Source organism: Cetorhinus maximus, chromosome 25, assembly GCF_964194155.1.
Source record: "Cetorhinus maximus chromosome 25, sCetMax3.hap1.1, whole genome shotgun sequence".
Taxonomy (NCBI): Eukaryota; Metazoa; Chordata; class Chondrichthyes; order Lamniformes; family Cetorhinidae; genus Cetorhinus; species Cetorhinus maximus.
This window is the reverse complement of record NC_135903.1, coordinates 3,747,012-3,771,291: the sequence shown is the minus strand read 5'-3', so window position 1 is coordinate 3,771,291 and position 24,280 is coordinate 3,747,012. Positions and strand designations below refer to the sequence as shown.

Here is a 24,280-nt window from a genome sequence, read left to right as displayed (position 1 = left end):
GCACCCACTGTCTAACACAGCACAATTGAATGAGTCCACAACTAGAACACCCATTACTGGACTAAAGCTTCTAGTGACCAGTACAATTCCTTCTGACTGATCAGTATCATCAGCTTCCCTTTCCTATCCTTTCTCGTCATTGGTCATTTCAAAAACCCTGTTATTCTATTTCAAACAATTCATTGCAGAATGATATCGGAAGCACCTGTTTACCATTCCTTGGTTTTTCTTGGGTTCATTCTCCTGCCATAGTAACCCAATTCCTGTCATCTGCTACAGCTACCAGAAAGATCTCTTATTTCTTTTGTTCGTGGTTCTTCTTTCGTATTAATGCCAGCGCCTCCTAACTAAACAGTCTCAAAATGCTGCCTGCATTGAATCCTCCATCTTTTGCGTTAACCTTGAATGTTCCACTGGTGCCATGAAAGTGGCTGGGAATGAATGTTTCCCCCCCAAATTTTTTTAAGGCTTCAGACATCTGTTCCAAAAGCGTATCTCTTTCTGAGAATTTAACTCCAGTCAAGACCAGGAGCCTACGTTCGATACTTTAGCACAATCCAACAATTTGAAAGCAAGATAAAAACAAAAAACTGCAGATGCTGGAAATCCAAAACAAAAACAAAAATATCTGGGAAAAACTCAGCAGGTCTGACAACATCTGCGGAGAGGAATACAGTTAATGTTTCGAGTCCGTATGATTCTGGTGAAGAGTCATACGGACTTGAAACGTTAACTGCATTCCTCTCCGCAGATGCTGTCAGACCTGCTGAATTTGAAAACAAGCACTGAATTAGGGATTCCAAATAGAATTTCTGCAGTCTGTTTTATAACCTGTTAAATTCCATGACATATTCTTCTATGCAATAACCACCAATCCTTCTGAATTTATCAAAATCTGACCATGTCTCATATGTATTTCTATCAGGTCAACGTCCTTGTAAACTTTGAAATTTAATTTCAAGAAATTTTCCAAACCTTTCTCTGCATCCAAATGATGAGCCTCTAGCTCCAAAAATAATTTGCACCTGGTCCTGCTTCTGGTGGGAAGCGAAACTGCCAAGGCCATACCTTGCTTTTTCTTTGTTAAGGACGTAACCAATATCTGTATGTCCACTTCATTCTTCCATTGGTCAAAGTTCAGCTTCACAGAACAACAGGTGGAATATCATACCCTGATACTTTACACTTGGTTTCGGCCATTCCTCTCCAAAATAACTCCAAATACAATCTTCTGATTGAATAGGTGTCATAGTTTCCAATTTTCACCTTTAGGCCAACCATTCTCTGCTACCAATGTTAGCTGGATCCATGCCGGTTGGTGAAATCAAAGCTAAGACACACAGCCTTTCCTTGCTAAGAGCGTTTATTGACTTTGCTCAGAGTCAACACTTATCCACTCAGCGTCCCAGCTATCCCCTATTTATATGCTCATTTTTTGGTCAACCAATAGAACCAATAAAATAAATTGATTAACAAATTAACAAAGTGATAGCCCCTAAAAGGGAAATTTAAATTCCAGCAGGTGCCACAGTGGGATTTGAACCCCAGCTGCCAGAGCTTCTGGATTACTAATCCAGTGACATTACCAGGAGTGAAAGTAACTTAAATTTCTTACAGGTATAATCGTATTGCAACCGAATTTGGAGTACTTCATATAATTATATTTTCATGCTTATATGCGCCAACCCATGAATATGTCTAACGAAAACAGAATCTCACAGGTTGTGACAACACATAAAATAAAATACACTTATAAAGTCTGTACTGCCATGATGTTGCTCAGCGGCTTAATCAGAACAGAAATGGCAACCTGTGATACAAGTCTATTTCAGTAAGTTGTACAATTGCATTATTAAAATATTTGTATATATAATGATCACTAACTCAAAATACAGTTTTTAATTGATCTAACCTATCATATAAAGCTTTAAAACATAATTTATTTTTCGTGATAATCGCGGTAAACATTCAAAAATCAGGTATATTCATAAAAACAAATGTATCATTATTAATATGCACATAAATAACACAAGGCCAGTTTCAGATAACAATTAAGCAGCGGAATGTTAGTGTTTGCCACCTAATATAAACAGATACAATATTCTTTGAAATCTTCACTGAATAATTTAATAGGTCACTCAAGTGTTCCTTAGGTTAAAATACTGTTTATAACTAGGTTCCAAAGCAACTGTGTTCTCACATAAATCAGGCCAAGGTAGAGAAAAACAGTTTATTTCAAATTAAGAAAACTTTCATTCTCTTAGTATCAATGTAAAACAAAAGTTAGTGGGTTTTTTTCCCCTGTTCTGTAGCAACTTTTGCCATTTGAGTACAGCAGTTTTGGTAATTTTTCTTCATAAAAGCTCCTTCATAAATCACACAATGATCAGTAACGCCAGTATTATTTCGTGGCTCGCACTTAGGATAGCAGATTGCTTAATTTTATTTGCAAAGAGATACGTAAGTTAAACAACTCCTTTACGCATATGTATAATGCACGTGTGGACATTTTTTGTTAGAAGTTATGTTAAATAGAAAGGAGATCTGTTGAACCGTATAGGCAAATGACTGAGTAGAGGAATACACACAAATCGTGCCCTTTACAAAGAAAATAATTATCTTTCACATTTGCTTACCCATGCTTGCTATTGAAAATAAAATTACAACCGCTTGCAAATGTCTTCTGCATATACATATAACATGAAAGAAACTTCAAGCGGTGCACACCGTTTTGGTGCTAGAACAGAACATTTGTACTGAACGCTTCAGCCACTTTCTTACCTGTACACAGCACCGGACCCAAACCGGCTTACTTTCACCTCTAGACATTACCAATATACCACCAACTCACACAATTAAATTTGTGCTCAAATCTCTGGGGTGGGGCTTGAACCAATACCTTTCTGGTTCAGAAGCAAGAGTGGCACCACAAAGCCAAAGCTTACACTAAAATGTGCACAATTTCCACATTTATCTGTGAACATAGCTTGCACCTGTATTTGAACCAGGGACTTCTTGATCTGCAATCAAATGCTCTACCACTGAGCTATAACCCTCACAAAACACATTATCATGAAACTGTGATACGAAAGGGAAAGAGTGTCCTGCAGTCAGCATCACGGTGAAGCAGTCCGGGAAGAGTGTCCTGCAGTCAGAATCGTGGTGAAGCAGTCTGGGAAGAGTGTCCCGCAGTCAGTTCTTGTTGAAAATAACAAGAGTGACATCACAAGACAGCACGAGAGAGCGGTGGAGAGATCAGAACCAGCGCGAGGAAGCTTCAAAAAGTGACGTCAGCACAAAGGTGAGAGCTGATTGCTGAGTCGTGGGTAAGTGTTTTTCTCCAGTTTAAAATAGATTAAGCTAAGTAAGAGTTCTAGTTTTTATTTAAAATATATAAATAATTTAACTATTTTTTTTCTCTGTATTTAACTTTTTTTTTCAACTAGAGGCATGGCAGGGCAGCTTAGTCCCATGTTATCTACTGTCTGCAACATGTGGGAAGTCCAAGACACTCCTTGCGCTCTGACCGACCACATGTGCAGGAAGTGCCACCAGCTGCAGCTACTTGAGCTCCAAGTTGCGGGGCTTGAGTAGCAACTGGACGCACTGAGGTGCATCCGTGAGGCTGAGTGTTTAGTGGGTAGAACATTTTTAGATGTGGTCACCCCACAGCTTACAGAAGTGCAGACAGAGAGGGAATGGGTGACCATCAGTCAGAAGAAAGGTGTCAGGCAGGTAGTCAGGAAATCCCTAGGGTGCATCTCGCTCAAGAACCGTTCTTCTATGTTGGAAAACTGTGAGAGTGACAGTTCCTCTGGGAAGTGCAGCCATGCTCATGGCACTGTGAGTGGCTCAGCTGCACAGGAAGGGAGTAAAAAGAGGGAAAGAGCAATAGTGGTAGGAGGCTCGATAGTAAGGGGAACAGGCAGGCGTTTCTGCGGCCAGGGTCAAGGATGTCACTAAATGGCTGCAGGGCATTCTAAAGGGGGAGGGCAAACAGACAGAGATCATGGTACATATTGGTACCAACGACATAGGTAGAAAGAGGGATGAGGTCCTGCAAGCAGAATTTAGGGAGATAGGAAGCCGATTAAAAAACAAGACCTCAAAAGGTAGTAATTTCTAGATTACTTCTGGTGCCACACGCTAGTGAGTGCAGGAATAGGAGGTTAGTCCAGATGAATGTATGGCCGGAGAGATGGTGCAGGAGGTAGGGCTTTAGATTTCTGGGACATTGGGACTGTTTCTGGGGGCGGTGGGACATGTAGCACCTGAACGGGAATGGGACCAACATTCTTACAGGAAGGTTTGCTCGTGCTGTTGGGGAGGGTTTAAACTAACTTGGCAGGGGCATGGGATCCTGAGAGGAGGTTCAGCAGGGGGAGATGCACAGTCAAAGTTAGAAGAGAGAGCAAGTGAGTCTGGAAGGCATAGAAATTATAGGCCAGTTAAGGCACAAGGGAACTTGGCAAGGTTGGATGGTATTTCTTTTAATGCAAGGAGTCTGATGAGTACGGCAGATGTGTTGAGGACACAAATTAACACAAGGGAGTATGATGTCATTGCTGTCACAGAGACATGGTTGAGAGAAGGGCAGGATTGGCAGCTCAATATTCCAGGATATAGGGTCTTCAGGCGAGACAGGGGAGGAGGTAAAAGAGGGGGGGATATCGCAATATTGATCAAGGAATCAATTACAGCAGTAATGAGAGATGACATCTTAGAAGGCTCCTCAAATGAAATCAGATGGGTAGAACTTAAAAACAAAAAAGGAGCAATCACATTGCTGGGAGTGTACTATTGGGCCCCAGTCAGAGAAAAATAGAAGAGCAGATATGTAGGCAAATTTCAGAGAAGTGTAAAAATAATAGGGTAGTAATAGTGCGGGAATTTCAACTTCCCCAACATTAACTGGGTTAGTCATAGTGTGATTGGCTTAGAGAAAGCGGAATTCTTAAAATGCATCCAGGAGAGTTTTTTAAGCCAGTGCGTAGAAGGTCCTACAAGAGAGGAATTTTAGGGAATGAAGCCAGGCAAGTGGTAGAGGTATCAGCAGGGGTGCATTTTGCAGATAGTGATCATAACTTCGTTAGATTCAAGGTTGTTATAGAAAAGGACAAGGATGGGCCAGAAATCAGAGTTCTAAACGGGGGGAAGGCCGATTTTAATAAGATCAGATATGATTTGGCCAGAGTGGGCTGGGAGCAACTACTTTTAGCTAACTCTGAGTCAGAGCAGTGCGACTCATTCAAGAAGGAAACAGGGAGAGTACAGGACCAACATATTCCAGTAAAGACAAAGGGTGGGACCAACAAATCCAGGGAACCCTGGATGTTGAAGGGTATACAGGATTGGATAAAGAGAAAAAGGGAGGCTTATGGCAGATACCAAGGGCTCAAAACAGCGGAAGCCCTAGAGGAGTATAGATTGTGTAGGGGGGAGCTTAAAAAGGAGATTAAGAGGGCAAAAAATGGGCATGAAAAAACATTCGCAGGTAAAATAAAGGAAAATCCAAAGTGATTTTACAAGTACATTAAGAGTAGGGCCTATTAAGGACCATAGTGATAATTTGTGTGTGGAGCCAGAAGACGTAGGTAGGGATCTAAATGAATACTTTGTGTCGGTGTTCACAAGTGAGAGGAACGGTGTGGGTATGGAAATCAGGCAGAAGGACTTAGATATAATTAGAGAAATTAGCATAGAAAGGGAGGAGGTTCTAAGTGATCTGGCAGGCTTAAAAGTAGATAAGTCTCCAGGCCCGGATGAAATGAATCCCAGGCTGTTCAGTGAGGCAAGGGAGGAGATAGCAGGGGCGCTGGCAATAATTTTCAGTAGCTCTCTGGCCACAGGAGAGGTGCCAGAGGACTGGAGGACAGCCAATGTGGTACCGTTATTCAAGAAGGGAGGAAGGGGTAAACCAGGGAACTACAGGCCAGTTAGTCTAACCCCAGTGGTGGGGAAACTATTGGAAGCAATTCTGAAGGACAGAATTAATCTACACTTGGAAAGGCAGGAACTAATCAAGGACAGTCAGCATGGTTTTGTTAAGGAGAGGTCATGTCTGACCAATTTGATTGAATTTTTCGAAGAGGTGATCAGGTGTGTAGATGAGGGCAATGCATTTGACCATAGCCTACTTGGGCTTCAGCAAGGGTTTTGGTAAAGTCCTGCATGGGAGACTGATAATGAAGGTAAGAGCACATGGGATCCAAGGCAATTTGGCAAATTGGATCCAGAATTGGCTGAGTGGCAGGAAGCAGGGGGTGATGGTCGAGGGGTGTTTTTGTGACTGGATGCCTGTGTCCAGTGGGGTCCCACAGGGATCAGTGTTGGGTCCCTTGCTGTTTGTGGTATATATAAACGATTTGGGCTTGAATGTAGGAGGGTTGATCAGTAAGTTTGCGGATGACACAAAAAATTGGTGGGGTGGTAAATGGTGAGGAGGGTAGCCTTAGATTACAGGAGGATATAGGTGGGCTGGTCAGATGGGCTGACCGGTGGCAAATGGAATTTAATCCGGATAAGTGAGAGGTGATGCACTTGGGCAGGACAAACAAGGCATGGGAATACACAATGAATGGTAGGACCCCGGGAAGTACCGAGGATCAGAGGGACCTTGGTGTCTGTGTCCACCGGTCCCTTAAGGTAGCGAGACAGGTGGATAAGGTGGTTAAGAAGGCATATGGGATAAATGCCTTTATTAGCTGAGGCATAGAATATAAGAGCACGGAAGTTATGCTGGAACTGTATAAAACGCTGGTTAGGCCACAGCTAGAGTACTGCTTGTAGTTTTGGAATCTGCATTCTAGGAATGATATGATTGCATAGAGAGAGTGCAGAGGAGATTTACCAGGATGTTGCCTGGGCTGGAGAGTTTTAGTTATGAGGGGAGTTTGGATAGACTGGGGTTATTTTCCTTGGAGCAGAGGAGATTGAGGGGGGACATGATTGAGGTGTATAAAATTATGAGGGGCATAGATAGGGTAGACAGGAAGGAACTTTTCCCCTTGGTGGAGGGATCAATAACCAGGGGGCATAGACTTAAGGTAAGGAGCAGGAGGTTCAGAGGGGATGTGAGGAAGAATTTTTTCATCCAGACGGTGGTGGGAATCTGGAACTCACTGCCTGAAAGGGTGGAAGAGGCAGAAACCCTCAAAATATTTCAGAAGTATTTGGACGTGCACTTGCGATGCCAAGGCTATAGGCCTAGTGCTGGAAAATGGGACTAGAATAGTTAGGTACTTGTTTGACTGGCACAGACTTGATGGGCCGAAGGGCCTTTTTCTGTGCTGTAGACCTCAATGACTCTATGAATTTTTTCGGAAAAGCCAAACTGACCCAGTATGTGGATCAAACCTGTGGACTTGGCGTTATTAGCACCATGCTCTAACCATTTGAGATAACTAGCCAATAAGCCTTTTTTTCTTCTGTATGATACACACAGAGAAAACAGTTAGTATTCACAAAAAATACCCCATATTATGTGTTGAAACATCCATCACCTGTTTCCCTTTACAATGTAATTGACATTAACAAACCTTAACAATGTAATTGATAAGTCAATGACAATCAAGCAGGCTAAGCAGCCAATCACATTGAAGTATTCTCACAGACAGCAAATAAAGATATAAAACAAACATTGAATCCCTTCACTTCTAACGTTTTAAATTTTATAGATAGTGAAATAAACGATTAGGCCATACACATGATAAAAAAGGGAGAAATTGAAATATCAAACTTAAAAAATGATTTTAAAATTGCATGGAATTTTTTTTTATCCTAAGGAAATTTGACATTCCACAGATACTAGTTTTTCCAGGGACAGTAATTATGAACTTAGACGAGTACATCGTTAAAAACGCAGTTACACTCATTCAACAAGGTGTAACTTTGTCAAGGGTTTTCACAATGCAACAAGCAAGAGCAGAAGTTCTTGTCAGTCCATAGATTTCCCATTGATTGCAGTCTGGAAGACAGAAAAACACTGACAGTATTCTGAATTTCTGCACTTAACCATGCATGTGTGGTCTCCAGAGGTTGCTATCAGTTTTAGAAGGGCAATGAGAGTGAACGCTGACAGTTGTGTCATCATTACTACAACAAAATTAGGGCTGATAATTTTGTTACAGCTCTCATAATAAACAGAGCAGTTAATTTCTACTTGCTTACCTGAGTGTGCGCGCACTCAAATTAAATGTCCAATCAAACAGGAGACAAAGTCAAAGCAGATGTCAACAGCTCATTACTGATTCGTGTAAAGTTTCAAATGCTGCAAAGAAAGTAAAAGGAGAAACTGAACCAATGCAGACACCTTAAAGTCAATGCAGTTTATTTCTGGTGAAAATGTTACCAACAACTAAAAGTTACATTCATACAGCATCTTCAGCATAGAAAAGTAGTCTCAAGATGCAAAAACAGTCACCAAATCAGAGGAGATATTAAGCGAGGTGAGGGGAGGAGGCAGCTACAGGGATGGTCATTTAAAGGAAAGGAAGTTGGAGACATCGGGGCAGTGGAAGCAAGACAAGGGTGATGAGCAGGGTCAGATGTGGGCATCAGGCTTTTTGGATGAACTGAAGTTGTCAGAGCATTGGAACGGTAAAGCCAGAGGTGAGAATGGAAGTGACGATGCTTTCAGCAGCAGATGGCCTGAGGCAGGAATGCGGCATAAAATATTATTTCGGGGGATGTGCTTTTGGGGAAATACAGACATTAGCAATGCAACAGTAATTTCGATAACCCCTAAGTAAAAACAGAAAATGTTGAAAATACTGAGTAAGTCTCAAAGTATCTAAAAAGAGAAGACAGATTTACATTTTTAATGTCAATCTTTTAGAATAAAAATCCCTAATGACTGTACTTTGCTAGGAAATTACGAATGACAGTGTCTAATTTCCTCGCAAAATGCGGACACTATAAATACAATGTTTACAGCAGCAGCATTTCTTGAGGCAAACATTATGTCGAAGACCACTATACGTGGAGAATTTCATTAAAGAGTATGAGGGCAGAGTATAGAGTCTAAATCAATATACACTGCACAGACTTTTTTAAAAATCCAAATATTTTCACAAGTGAAATAAAAGCAAAACTTCTGCTCCTGATGATTTTTTAATTGCTGTGTTTGTAATATTTCCCTAGTGTAATTAAAATGTTAACTTTAAAACAGGCAAGCAAATGCATCAAAAACAGGCCAATTCCGTCGTTCTTTTGCATCTCACCAATGCAACATGCGTGACATTAAATGATACACGATTACAACATAGGTGCTCCACTTTCATGCACAATAAAAACAAGTCAAAATGAAAAGTGAAATATATTGACACACACTGAACTGCTAAGTTTTTTTAAAAAAAGCCTGGGCCCCTCTCTGTCTGTTTGTTTTATTGTTTATGTTCCCCACAGATCCAACAGAAGAACAGTGTGTTTCTCCTAGACATTGTGAAATCCATTTCCAGGCCAAAAAATACATAGCTCCTGCCAGTTTAAAGCCTGCCAGCACTGATTCACCATGGAGTTCAATATCCCTTGAATGTAACTGTAACTGAGTTCAAAGCTCTCTCAAAATCCAGTGCTATACACTGAACACAACTGCACATGCCAGCCTGCACGTACAGTAGTGTAGTACCCTGCTAATAAACTGCAGAGTTTAAAAATAAAGCCACAGAATATGATAGACAACAGCTGAACATACTTCAACAAGAGTTGAAGTAATATATAGCTTTTCAACAAAATAAATTAAAATAAGATCTACTAACATATTTGAAACTATAAAACTGATTGTTGTACTTTGCTGCGCTTTGAAGGAAACCAACACAAGAATTTGCAGGTTAATCCAACATGGGAGACCTCACAGCTCACCCAATCCCTGCCTCGGCAACATTCCCATATACTTTTCAGCAGGGGTCACTGGGCAATGATCAGAAGTGGGAACCCTGGCTGAATTTTTCCCCCTTCCTTAGCCCAAGGCAATGGTAGAACACCTGTCTCCATTCTGGCCAAAATCAGGTAAGTTACCAAGGATTTGAACTGGGAACTTCCAGACCTGAACTGCTCAGTTCTACAGTAGGCAGTTCTGCAAGTTATCCTTCAGAAGTACTCCTAGTCTGATTTATTATTGATGTGGTGGGTACTTTAATATCTCCCCAAGTCTTGAAGTGAAACAGTTAAGTCATAGGGCGATACAATTTTAATAACTTGTCAGGGAGCTAGTTTACATTACCAACTCTGACTCATTGACACTATAAATATTAGATGCATATAAACGCATTTTAACTATGTTGACTTACCACAAATCTGTAGTAATAGGGAAACTAGTTCCACTTCAGCTCCTTCCCAATTTCAGATTTGAAAATGTATATTCATACACAATTTACACTGTCAATGAGTCACAAGCTAAGAATTTAAACTAGTCCCCTGCCAATTTATGAAAATACATGCATGTTTTTGTAGCTTTCACTGTGGTCATTTTGTAAAGTATTGAAAAGTAAATCTAATTTCTCAGCAGAATAAATTTACTTTTCAGCACTCAATTCATGTTAGAAACTGCAAAACTGGCTTCAAGTAAATTTTAAAAGAAAAAATACCTCAGTGCTATTGCTAGACACATTTGGTATTTTGGCACCATTGTGGTACAGAAAAAGTAGCAATAGAGATAATATACATAAATGCCGTGCAACATGCTTAAATGATGCACGTCACCTCAAATTTCTCCCAATAACACCAGCACCAAACCTGCAATCACTTTTACTTGAGCGCTGCACGATTAAAATTGTTCTTTCCGAGTACGGCAGAAAACAGCCTATAATACCACTACCAGGCGTTTTCTTTTACAGCTCAAGTGGATACATTACAAAAACTACACCTATCAACCATTGTACTTTACTGAAAACTTTTTACCACCCTAAATAATAGGTAATGGTTCAATAAATCTGTAATGCATTTCAAAATACATTATGAAAATATAGTAACCTAATTTGTCTTCTGTAAAGTCTGGACTCGAGAGTTAGCTTTTACTAAATTGGAAAACAGATAAAGGCAGATTTTCCTGGTCCTGCACTTGGAGTTACTGGATCGACAGCAAATTTAAGAAAATTGAGTAGGAAATAAGCACAGCCATAACAGAGCCATTTCGTTTTTTCCTCCATTCATTCTTAATTTAAATGGATTGAAAAATCAGTCCTACTCCCTTAGGGCCACGTGCTCTTCACTACCTAATTTGCCTGTATTCATTGCACACAAGTGATGAAGTAGCCCCCCTGCCAAAAAATGGTCCATAATTTGCTTCCATTTGTTACTCCTTTCCATTTGCAATCAGTGCAATTTGCATTGCCAGAAGTAAATAAGTGTTTTAATACAGAGGAATTTCAAACAATCTTAAGAGACTGTGCTATCTTATACTAAAAGTCCCTATCCTGTTTCATTACATCAGCAGAACTTGCCTAAACAGGTTATATTTGAAAATACCGTATTCAGTTTTTTATTGGATCTTTCCTGTAGTTCATATTCAGAATGCTTCCATAAGAAAACTCTTCCCAGACCAGTCCATAACAAAAGACCAAGTTTTGTCCATGTCCTTCATGGAGAACTTCACTCCACTTAATTTAAAGATGCTTGTAATAAATTAGGAGATTAAAGATGTAAAATGATGTTGTTCATGTAAGTTTAAGTTTTGATCCATGTCAATTCAGCCTTTACCAGCCAAAAAAAAGGATCTGAAGACATGTACAATTGCAGCATCAGCTGAGCACGCCAGTAGCTGCTTCTACCAACAGTGATGACTGCTTCTGGCAGCGAAGACACAAACTCGATTTTAATGATGATAAACACACAATTGTGTACTCTATTTTAACCCTATTTCCGGGAGGTTTCTTTCCCCAAGCCACAGAACAACCTGGCAAAACAATAGGAGCAAAAACATTTGCAGTTGTTAAAGGTGCAGCAAGATGCTGCGATCGGAAAGTTAGATGTAAGAGGTACCAGCTGAATGACTTACTCGCGTCCCTAAATTTTCAAGCGCTAAGAAAACGGGCCAAACACATTCGGCCAATTCCTTTGGCAATGTCACTCCAGATGCTCAGCAGTGCATCATACCGACCCATAACATAGTCTTTTCTCTTAATAGACACTGAAGGAGTTTCTGTGTGTTTCCAGCATTTCTGTTTTTGCAGCTGATACACCATACTGCAGAATTAATCCCACATTGAAATTTTACTTTTTAAGAGGTTACTTCCATGCACAGACCTATATCAATTATCTCTATCAAGGTTTACATTCATTCATTTTCTCAACATTTGCGCCCTCTCACAGGAATAAGCAGAATTCCACCCCCTTCCAGTAATTTGGCCAGAACATTTACCTTTAAGATAGAATTTCACTTTTACCATTTCATGTGAAGAGAAGGGTCCCCGTACAACCTACCCTCCACATCTATCAGATCACCCGGAGTGGCAGAGGAGTCAATAATATCTGTCACCACAGCAGAGTTGGTCTGTGAAATGGGGAAATGAGGAATGAGGCCAAATGTAGGATGTAACATAGATCCACATTGCTTCCTCACATTCCCTCTGTAAAGAATGCACCATTGCTCAAAGTTACAAAATTCAAATAACAAATTGTATATTATTACTTAGCAACTTTAGTGGAATGGACACTTGGATATAGGAGTGGAGATGAAAACCCTGGACTTATCTAATATCCAATTAAACGCTAAAGGACTTTTAAAAGCTTTCCATGTTCATGAAATTAAATCGATAGCATGAAACGACATAGGGTCAGATGATGTAGAATCTGTGCGGGTAGAGTTGAGGAACCGCAAAGATAAAAAAACCATAATGGGAGTTATGTACAGGCTACCTAACAGTAGTCAGGATGTGGGGCACAAGATACACCAGGAGATAGAAAAGGTGTGTAAGAAAGGCAAGGGTACAGTGATCATGGGGGATTTCAATATGCAGGTACACTGGGAAAATCAGGTGGGTAGTGGATCCCAAGAAAAGGAATTTGTGGAATGTCTACGAGATGGCTTTTTGGAGCAACTTGTGGTGGAGCCCACTAAGGAAAAGGCAATTCTAGATTTAGTGATGTGTAATGAGGCAGATTTGATAAGGGAGCTTAAGGTGAAGGAACCCTTAGGAGGAAGTGACCATAATATGATAGAATTTACCCTGCAATTTGAGAGGAAAAAGCTGGAATCAGATGTAACGGTATCACAATTGAATAAAGGCAACTACAGAGGCATGAGGGAGGAGCTGGCCAGAATTGACTGGGAGATGAGCCTAGTAGGAAAGACAGTGGAACAGCAATGGCAGGAGTTTCTGGGAGTAATTTGGGAGACACAACAAAAATTCATCCCTAGGAAGAAGAAGCATACTAAAGAGAGGACAAGGCAACCATGCTGACAAGGGAAGTCAGGGACAGCATAAGAGCTAAAGAGAAGGCATACAATGCGGCGAAGAGCAGTGGGAAACCAGGGGATTGGGAAGCCTACAAAGACCAACAAAGGACAACTAAAAAAGAAACAAGGAGGGAGAAGATTCACTATGAGGGTAAACTAGCCAGTAATATAAAAGAAGATTGCAAGAGTTTTTTTAGATATATAAAGGGTGAGAGAGAGGCAAAAGTGGACATTGGGCCACTGGAAAATGACGCTGGAGAAGTAGTAGTGGGGAACAAAGAAATGGCGGAGGAACTGAATAGGTACTTTGCGTCAGTCTTCATGGTGGAAGACACGAGTAACATCCCCAAAGTTCAAGAGAGTCGGGGGGCAGAGGTGAGTATGGTGGCCATTGCCAAGGAGAAGGTGCTAGGAAAACTGAAAGGTCTGAAGGTGGATAAATCACCTGGATCAGATGGATTACACCCCAGATTTCTGAAGGACATTGCTGAAGAGATAGTGGAGGCGTTAGTGGTGATCTTTCAGGAATCACTGGAGTCAGGGAGGTTCCCAGAGGACTGGAAAATCGCTAATGTAACCCCCCTGTTTAAGAAGAGAATGAGGCAAAAGATGGGAAATTACAGGCCGATTAGCCTGATCTCGGTCGTTGGTCATATTTTCAAGTCCATTATTAAGGATGAGATTTCAGAATACTTGGAAGTGCATGGTAAAATAGGGCAAAGTCAGCATGTTTTCATCAAGGGGAGGTCATGCCTGACAAATCTGTTAGAATTCTTTGAAGGGGTAACGAGTAGGTTAGACAAGGGGAGCCAATAGATGTTATCTACTTGGACTTCCAGAAGGCCTTTGACAAGGTGCTGCACAGGAGGCTGCTCAGTAAGATAAGAGCCCATGGTGTTAGAGGCAAGGTACTAGCATGGATAGAAGATTGGCTGTCTGGCAGGAGGCAGAGAGTGGGGATAAGGGGGTCCTTCTCAGGATGGCGGCCGGTGACTAGTGGAGTTCCGCAGGGGTCAGTGTTGGGACCACAACTTTTCACTTTATACATTAATGATCTAGATGAAGGAACTGAGGGCATTCTGGCTAAGTTTGCAGATGATACAAAGATAGGAGGAGGGACAGGTAGTATTGAGGAGGCGGGGAGGCTGCAGAAGGATTTAAACAGGTTAGGAGAATGGGCAAAGAAGTGACAGATGGAATACAAATGTGGGAAAGTGTGAGGTCATGCACTTTGGTAGGAAGAATAGAGGCATAGACTATTTTCTAAATGGGGAGAGAATTCAGAAGTCTGGAGTGCAAAGGGACATGGGAGTCTTAGTCCAGGATTCTCTTAAGGTTAACTTGCAGGTTGAGTCGGTAGTTAGGAAGGCAAATGCAATGTTGGTATTTATTTCGAGAGGACTAGAATATAAAAGCAGGGATGTGCTGCTGAGGCTTTATAAGGCTCTGGTCAGACCACATTTAGAATATTGTGAGCAATTTTGGGCCCTGTATCTCAGGAAGGATGTGCTGACCCTGGAGAGGGTCCAGAGGAGGTTAACGAGAACGATCCCAGGAATGAAAGGCTTAACATATGAGGAACGTTTGAGGACTCTGGGTCTATACTCAATGGAGTTTAGAAGGATGAGGGGGGATCTGATTGAAACTTACAGAATACTGAAAGGCCTGGATAGAGTGGACGTGGGGAAGATGTTTCCATTGGTAGGAGAGACTAGGACCCGAAGGCACAGCCTCAGAGTAAAGGGAAGACCTTTTAGAACAGAGATGAGGAGAAACTTCTTTAGCCAGACAGTGATGAATCTATGGAATTTATTGCCACAGAAAGCTGTGGAGGCCAGGTCATTGAGTGCATTTAAGACCGAGATAGATAGGTTCTTGATTAGTAAGGGGATCAAAGGTTACAGGGAGAAGGCGGGAGAATGGGGTTGAGAAACATATCAGCCACGATTGAATGGCGGAGGAGACTCGATGGGCCGAATGGCCTAATTTCTGCTCCTATGTCTTATGAACATAACATTGACTGAACTCCCTCATCTCTTAACTGTTTTGTGATCCTATGATAGAATTCACAATGGCAATTCTACATCACCACCAGTTTCAGTGAGCAAGTTTACTCAATGTCAATTTTGTAAACTTCAATTTTGCAAGGAATTAGGGTGTGCAGAAGGGTGCAGAGATGCCAATACTTCCTTTCAAGGAAAAGAAAATTTGATGGTTTGGTCACTCTTGCACAAATCCTGCTACTTCCTTTTGGAACAGGCGAACCATCCTACATGGAATAAGAGGGATCTTCTAAGGGGAAAAAAAAAGGAAAAAAAATTATAGTCTTGCCTAATTACAAGGTCTAATAACTGCAGAATTTGCTCAGAGATCATACTTAAAAAACACTGTGCAGTTCTGGTCATAATCAGGCATTTAATTTTTTAAAATAAAAAGTTGCATACAACAAGATAGTGATTAATCCTTGTGCATCAGCATTCTCTCTAAAGATTCAGGGTACACCATTCCTGGCCACTCGCACCACCCCCCCAAAAAATATGAAGGATATGTGCACCAAATCGTCAGATGAAAATATTTAGGCAGCTTGATTGGTGATTTGCCGAACTGTTTATTTACATTACAATTCTCTGCACTCCAAAAAAAATTAATTGTTTGTACATTGTGAAGGGTATAAGAAGAATTGAAATGCAAGCGCCTCATCCTTTAATTATGGTTAAAACAGCAGATTCAGAGAGTAACTGGAACCTAGACTTAATGAAGATTAGACAAAGCCATTTATCAATGGACAATCCTGGATTCAATCATTATCCATAGAGTTTAGCAAAAATTGCACTTTTTCCAAGTCCTGCTTGCTATTTTTCCTTTTCAATGCAATCAAATAAGCTTTTACACTATAGCTAAACAGCTATATTTGCTGTTTCACTTTTGTGCGCTTAGTGGGTGGGGCACTTTAATGCTCCCTGCATTTTTGCTAGTTTGTGTTCACTCGTATCCAGAAAACCTTGCACCACCCCTCCCTCAAAATTTATAAACGGTTATGGTAATATAGTCACACGTAGTAAAACAGCTGGTTTCAAGAAAGGTTGAAGGCTTCAGTAATATGTTAAACTTTTTTTAAAAAATATTTCTGACTTTGGAACACAAATGTGAATTCTGCTTTTAATTTGGAATCGCACAATCTGCATTTTACTCCAAAGTGTGAAACCAATTCTGAAAGGAAATACTTGAATTTCTGATCTGCCAATCAATAAGCTACATGTTTTTCATGGCTCTGAGGTAGATTATAAAACCCTATGTTAGTTGGAGCTATACAGACTCCTCTCCTCCTGCTTCAGGGATTGCCATTATAATAGCCAAAGAGCTATGTAATGGCTGAGATCCATGGAAAATGATGGGCCCAACATGTAAGATGCCAATAGTGCACACAAAACGCACGCTTAAAATGTTTTGTGAAACAAACTAAATAAAAACGTTCCTCGGTGCCAACATTTCTAACTGTCCCAATGTATTTTGTCCAACAACAGCAAGCAGTACGAGAGCCAGTACAGCCACATCACGAGAGGCATTCACCCAATCCAGCCACTATTATTCCCCGATGGAACAGCAGCATTGGAAGATGCCTGGGGTCAGGTTTCCAAGTTGCTGCCCGTCCATCCCCGCACAACAACCACTGCACTAACTAACTTATTGTGTGTAGCATTCAGATATTTTAATATTATTAGAGGCTCTATTAAATACAAGAATTATTTTTAATGAGAAAATGTGGATCATGGGGAAACAATGGCTTGGGAAAATGAGGTAAGAAAATTGTAAAATAACCATGGGCAGAACCAAAAGCTCCAAGTAAAGTTTGTTTTTAGTTCTGAAAGAGAAAATAAGATCATTTTCTTCAATGTCTATATTTTTTTTTCTTCTTTATAGATACCCCAACATGTTTCCAATTATTATGTGATTGCTCTGGAGGAGTCATTAAATTGTTGCAAATCATGTCTAATGCAGACGTAAGTAGGCTACTTAAAGCTGTGATCACAAAAATAGAGGACATGATTACAAACTTCACAAGCCTCAAGCAAGACACCAGATCAGAAGAATTTTCTCCCCTGCAGAGTTGGAGATATTTACAATAAACTCCCATTAAAAAACAGCTGATGATACATCAATTATCTCCTTTAAAATGGAGCTGGATGGTTAAGAAAGGAAGGAAGGATACAATATGTTTGGATAGCACACTGCAGGTCAATAGTGTGCAAGTGCTTAATGCATTCTTCTGAACTCCCTTTGATTTTTCAGCATCAGTGTTAAATCATTTCAAATACATTAGGTTAATGCCTCTGGTAAAATAGCAGACAATGGAATTTCAGATGAACGCATTCAGTGTTTGATTATTATTATAGCACCATGTAATTTCAACACATCCGATTTTGCTCCTTTTGAGGCCAAGATAATGTCATTTGTAGAGGAAAACAGAATAATGTCGATTGCAATCTTAGATTGATATCCTGGAGTTTTCACTCAATTGCTTTTGGGCATTGGAGAAATTTCAAAGCAGCTAACTTCTCAGCAATTTACCCATGGCTGTAGTTGCTTGTCAAGGGGCTTAATTAAATGGAAGAGAGTCCACATTAGTAGGTAATTAATAGGAGTCGAAATGTTAACTCTGTTTCTCTCTCCACAGATGCTGCCAGACCTGCTGAGGTTTTCCAGTGTTATTTCAACTTGGGTTCAGGAGGAGCATTCAACTAATTATGTGGGCCTCCCTGCAGGGCTTTAGCAGGCCATTCAGCTATATTAATCCCAGACGAAGGCCCACCAACACTTTCTCAGAACAATGAAGAATGGGGAATAGATGCCAAACTTGTCTGCAATGCCTACATTCTGAGAATGAATAACAGAACATGCGTATTTGTATCGCTCAACTCACCTCAGAAAGGCTGGTCTTCATAACCAAATTGGTGTTCTAGTTCCTCTGGTCACTAAGTGAATTCTCTTTTACACTTTGCACACTAAATGTGCTACATAAATGCAAGAAGAAATTTTTTTAAGTTGCTTGTCAAAATCCCACACATACTCATAAAAGTTTATATTCCTCTGTCCATTTTTATGCTGTTGGGTTAGTAGGAATTGATCTGTATATAATCACTTAAATGAGTCGCCTTCAAAGGAGACTCTCTGAATACAGACTTGATAGAAAGACTTGCAATTACACAAAGTGTTTCACAACTCAAGATATTTCAAAGCACCTTACAGTTAATGATACTATTGTAATGTGGAAAATGTAGCAGCACAACAAGCATCCACAAACAAACTGGTATTAGTTGAGGGATTAATGTTAGCCAGACACTGGGAATAACTGCCGCTTTTCAAAATAGTACCATGGAATCTTTTAAATCCACATGAAAAGGCAGATAGAGCCTCGGTTTAATGTTTAATCTGAACGACAACACCTCCGACAGTGCTGTGCTGGAGTTTAATACTTGTAGCTATAAGAAATGTAGTGACTGTAGCTTTAAGACTTATTGTATTGTATAGTATCATGTGACAGTATGAACGAATCAGTTCTAAGCGAGGGGAACCTTAAGAGTGGGAGTTCTTCTTCTAGTTGTGGAGCTTGATGGAAGCATGTAACTGCTGCTGCAGCCTGTAAATAAAGTTTAGTGTTTCTATTGAGAAACCTGTCTGGAAAATCAAGTCCATAACATGGAGTATCAATGTAGTTTATGTGCTCAACTCTCCAGAGTGGCATTTGAACCCACAAACTTCCAACTCAGACGGATGAGCACTCTAAATAAAATGCTATATTTAAGTTTAGAGACTTAACATTGCAGAGTTCATTGTTCCTCCCGACCCTATTTTTAAGTACCACCCTATAAATAAATCAGGTTAGCAAGAGTATTGACAGTTTTTGGCTCTTTTCTATTAATTGATCTGATAGTTTGATATTTGCTCCTTCCTACGTAATCAGCTATAACCTCTCTTATCATGGAGGCATGCTCTGTCCCTACAATTACATTAACAATGGAATACATTTTGGGATGGCGGGGGGGGAGGGGGGTGTGTGAGAAGAGTAGAAAGGCAAGAAAGCATTTTTATCTTGCTTTGCACAACCTCAGGACATCTCAAAGAGCTTGACAGCCATTGAAGTACAACTTGGCACAACCGGAGATGTTCCAAATGCTGGCTGCACCACCCTGTATCTTAACTGAGTCGTCTGACCTACCTACAAAGTAGATTCCTCAATGAGGTTGTTATTGCAATTAATAATGAACAATTCACATATGCTTAGGTGACAGAAACAAAATAACCTTTCTTTCGGCAAAGTAATTATTTGGTAGCCCACACTGCAAACTAATTTTCCCCAAAAGAGACTTTTATTGCTCACCTAGTTCCTGCAGTTCTGTGGTAGCTCCCAGACAATATATACACTTCATTAAGTTCTGACCCTGTTTGAGTCCAGCCCCAATTGTAGGGCAAATGCCCCAACAAGCCAGCCTTTATTAGCACTCTTATAACTGTAAGGTAAAACACAATGGAAGGATAGGAAAATCCATTCATATGGTTGTCTAAAGCTTGGACCATGTTATTTTCCCTTTTCACTAATGTGTCAAAATCTTCAAAGAAAAATCAATAAACTTTAATTTAGTGGCGTACCACACTGGTAAGCCAACAGCGTTTGCTTGAGTGAGCAAAAGAGAGCCTTCCAAAGTAATTCCTTACACAGTGCGTCTCCTGTTCTCAATCAGACTGTTTAGTGCTCTTGAGGCGAAGAAAGTAAATATGATTTGCATGGTCGGTCAAATACTGCTCTCAAGCTGAAATCATCTCCATCACTAAAACCATGCACTTCCATCTCTGCAATATCACCCATCCCCACCCACCCTTGTCTCAGCGCATATGTTGTTGAACCCCTCATCATGCTTTGTTACCTCCAGGTTCAACGATTCCAATGTTCTCCTGGCTAGCCTCCCATCTTACATCTCCATAAACTTGAGCTCATCTAAACTCTGCTGCCCTATCCTAACTCACACCAAGCCCCATTCACCCATCATTATTATGCTTGTTGGCCTACATTGGCTCCCTGCACACTAACGCCTTAAATTTAAAATTCTCATTCCTGTATTTAAATTCCTTCATGTCCTTGCCCCTACCTCTCTCTGTAACCTCCAGCAGCCTTACATCGACTGCACCCCTCCACCCCCATCATTGCTCCCAAGGCCCCAAATATTCTGTTCTTCTGAATCTGGCCTCTTTAGCATTCTCCCTTCCTCAGTCATAGGCAGGTGTACCATTAATCATGTGGGCCACATGCTGAATGTGGTGAGATCATGGTGCAGTGGTAATGTTACTGAGCTAGTAATCCAGAGGTCCAAGGCTAACGCTCCAGGGACATGGGTTCAAATCCCACCCCAGCAGCTGGTAGAATCTGAATTCAGTTAATAAAATCTGGAACATAAAGCTAGTCTCAGTAATAATGACCTTGAAACTATCGATTGTTGTAAAAACTCATCTTCTTGCACACGAACAGTGGGGAGAGCTCATCCTGAGTAAGGCACAGCCAGAGTGGGTACTGGCAATTTGGTGCACAATGGGAATTCGGTGCATTGGGGACGAGGTGCTCTTAGCATTTTTTCCTTGCTATCCAACTTCTTAAATCTTCAGTGCATGGGTCTTGCCCTGCTGCAGCAGTAGAGGCTGGAAGCTCAGGTTTCAGAGCTGGAACAGTGGCTGGGGACACTGTGGAGCATCTGCGAGTCTGAGAGCATCGTGGATAGCATGTTTAGAGAGGTGGTCACACCGCAAATGAAGGGACTTGAGGAAGGAAGGGAATGGGTGACCACCAGGCAGTCCAAGAGAAACAGGCAGGTAGTTCAGGAGTCCCCTGGGGTCCCGCTTGCAAATCAGTATTCCATTCTGGCGGCTGATGAGGCCGCTGGTTCCTCCAGGGAGTGCGGACAGAGCCAAGCTTTTGGAACCACAAGCAGCCTGTCTGTACAGGAGGGGAGGAAGGGAAGAAGAGCAATAGTAATAGGGAATTCTATAGTCAGGGGAACAGATAGGGGCTACTGTGGCCGTCAGCGTGACTCCAGGATGGTATGTTGCCTCCCTGGTGTCAGGATCCGGGCTGTCACTGAATGGCTGCAGGGCATCCTGAAGGGGGAGGGTGATAAGGCAGAGGTCATGGTACATGCTGGTACCAATGACATTGGTAGAAAGGCGGATGAGGTCTTGCATCAAGAATTCAGGGAGTTAGGCAGTAGACTAAAAAGCAAGACCTCTCGGGTTGTAGTCTCTGGATTACTCCCAGTGCCACGTGCTAGCGAGCTCAGAAATAGGAGAATAGCGCAGATGAATACGTGGCTTAAGAGTTGGTGCAGGAGGGAGGGTTTTAGATTCCTGGATCGCTGGGATCGTTTCTGGGGAAGGTGGGACCTGTACAAGCGGGACGGTCTACTTCTGAATCAGAGCGGGACTAACATCCTTGCAAGCGGGTTTGCTAGTGCTGTTGGGAGGAGTTTAAAGTATTGAGCAAGGGGAGGGGACACAAAATGTTAGCAGAATAGGATCAGATCATAATACAGTAAAATAATCAAGTCAGAGAGAGTACAGCTGCATTAAGTTTCAAGGGAGTAAGGCAAGGCTGGATGGCCTCTACTTTAATGCCAGGAGTATTACAGGTAAAACGGATTAGTTAAGACTGAGGATTGACACGTGGAATTATGACATAGTAGCCATCACTGAGACATGGTTGAGGGAGGGGCAGGATCGGCAGCTCAACATTCCAGGATATAGAATCTTCAGGCGAGACAGGGGAGGGGGTCAAAGAGGAGGGGGTGTTACATTATTAGTTAAGGAGTCAGTTACCACAGTAAGGAGAGGTGATATCTTGGAGGGGGCATCGAATGAAGCTTTGTGGGTAGAACTTAGGAATAAAAAAGGGGCAGCCAAATTGTTAGGTGTTTATTATAGACTCCCAGATAGTCAGCGGGAAATTGAGGAACAAATATGTGCACAATTTGTGGAAGTCTGTAAAAACAATAATAGGGTAATTATATTAGGTGATTTCAACTTTCCCAACATTAATTGGGATAGACATAGTGTTAAGGGCTTGGATGGAGTGGATTTCTTGAAATGTGGACAGGAGAACCTTTTAGGTCAATATGTAGAGGGTCCAACAAGTGACGGCGCAGTGCTGGACCTAATTCTGGGGAAAGAAGCCGGACAGGTGGCTGAGGTGGTGGCGGGCGAGTATTTTAGTGATAGCAACCACAACATGGCACAGTTTAAGTTTGTTATGGACAAAGAAATAGACAAGTTGCAAAAAAATGCTTTGGACTGGGGGAGAGTGGATTTTAGTAAAATACGGCAGGATCTGGCCAAGGTAGACTGGGAACAGCTACTTGTGGGGAAATCTATAGAGGAGCAGTGGGGGGCATTCAAAAGGGAAATGGGGAGGGTACAGGTTCAACATGTTCCCTCTAGGGTGATAGGAAGGAGTAACAAGCCCAAAGAACCATGGAATGACCAGAGATATTCAGGTTACAATGAGAAGGAAAAGAGAGGCTTTTAGCAGGTACAAGGGAAGCAAATCAGCAGAGGCATTAGTGGAGTACAGACAGTGCAGGGTGGAGCTTAAGAAAGCAATTAGGAGAGCAAAGAGGGGATATGAAGAAAGCTCTGGCTGGTAAAAGTAGGGAAAACCCCAAGATATTCTATAAGTATATCAATGGGAAGAGGATAACCAGGGAAAGAGTAGGGCCCATAAGGGACCAAGGGGGCAATCTATCGGTGGAGCCAGAGGACATCACTAGAGTGTTGAATGAATATTTCACATCCGTCTTCACCCAAAAGAATGAGAATGAAGGTATCGAACTCGGGGAGAGAGAATGCGAGGTTCTTAAGCAAATTGATAAAGGGAGTGACAAGGTATTGGAGGTGTTGGCAGGCTTAAAATTCTTTCGAGTTATCAACAGTCACAGATTGCAACTCTTTCGAGTACAATTACAGTTCTTGGTTTCCGGGAGTGGGACATGAACCCACAACCCTCTGATTCAAAGGTGAGGGTGCTATGAACTGAGCCAAAGCTCCAGGTCCGGATGATTAGTGTCCCAGACTGCTGAGGGAGGCAAGGGACGAGATCACACAGGCTCTGACCAAATTTTTAATTCCTCTCTAGCCATGGGGGAGGTGCCAGAAGACTGGAGAACTGCTAATGTGGTTCCGCCATTTAAGAAGGGTTGTAGAGATAAGCCAGGGAACTACAGGCCAGTGAATCTCACGTCAGTGGTAGGGAAACTATTGGAGAAAGTTCTGAAGGAGAGAATCTATCTCCACTTGTCAGGGATAGTCAGCATGGCTTTGTCAGAGGGAGGTCATGCCTAACAAATTTGATTGAATTTTTTGAGGTGACGACCAGGTGTGTAGATAAGGGTAGTGCATGCAGTTGATGTAGTTTATATGGATTTCAGCAAAGCCTTTGACAAGGTCCCACATGGGAGACTTAAAAAGGCGGCAAATGCACATGGGATACAGGGTAATTTGATAAGGTGGATTCAAAATTGGCTTAGTTGTAGGAGACAGAGGGTGATGACAGAAGGCTGCTTTAGTGACTGGAAGCCAGTGTCCAGTGGCGTACCACAGGGATCTGTGCTCGGTCCCTATTATTTGTCATTTATATAAACGACATAGATGACTATGTGGGGGGTAGGATTAGTAAGTTTGCGGATGACACAAAGATTGACTGGGTGGTTGACAGTGAGGTTGAGTGTCTTGGGCTACAGGAAGATATAGACGGGATGGTCAAATGGGCAGATAAGTGGCAGATGGAATTTAACCCTGAAAAGTGTGAGGTGATACAATTTGGAAGGAGTAATTTGACAAGTATTCAAT

General features: G+C 41.5%; 1 protein-coding gene across 9 annotated transcripts in view; it reads right to left on the bottom strand.

Annotated features, from left to right (window-relative positions):
• raraa (retinoic acid receptor, alpha a) overlaps nt 1-24,280 on the bottom strand; it is a 534,959-nt gene that overhangs the window by 457,468 nt on the left and 53,211 nt on the right. For 7 of the 9 annotated variants that reach the window (XM_078529303.1, XM_078529300.1, XM_078529314.1 and 4 more), the window contains exon 2: nt 8,170-8,269. The exons of the other annotated variants lie outside the window; for them this stretch is intronic. The gene's annotated coding sequence lies outside the window, so the exon portion shown is untranslated. The remainder of the gene's footprint in view (nt 1-8,169; nt 8,270-24,280) is intronic. 9 annotated transcript variants of the gene reach the window in all.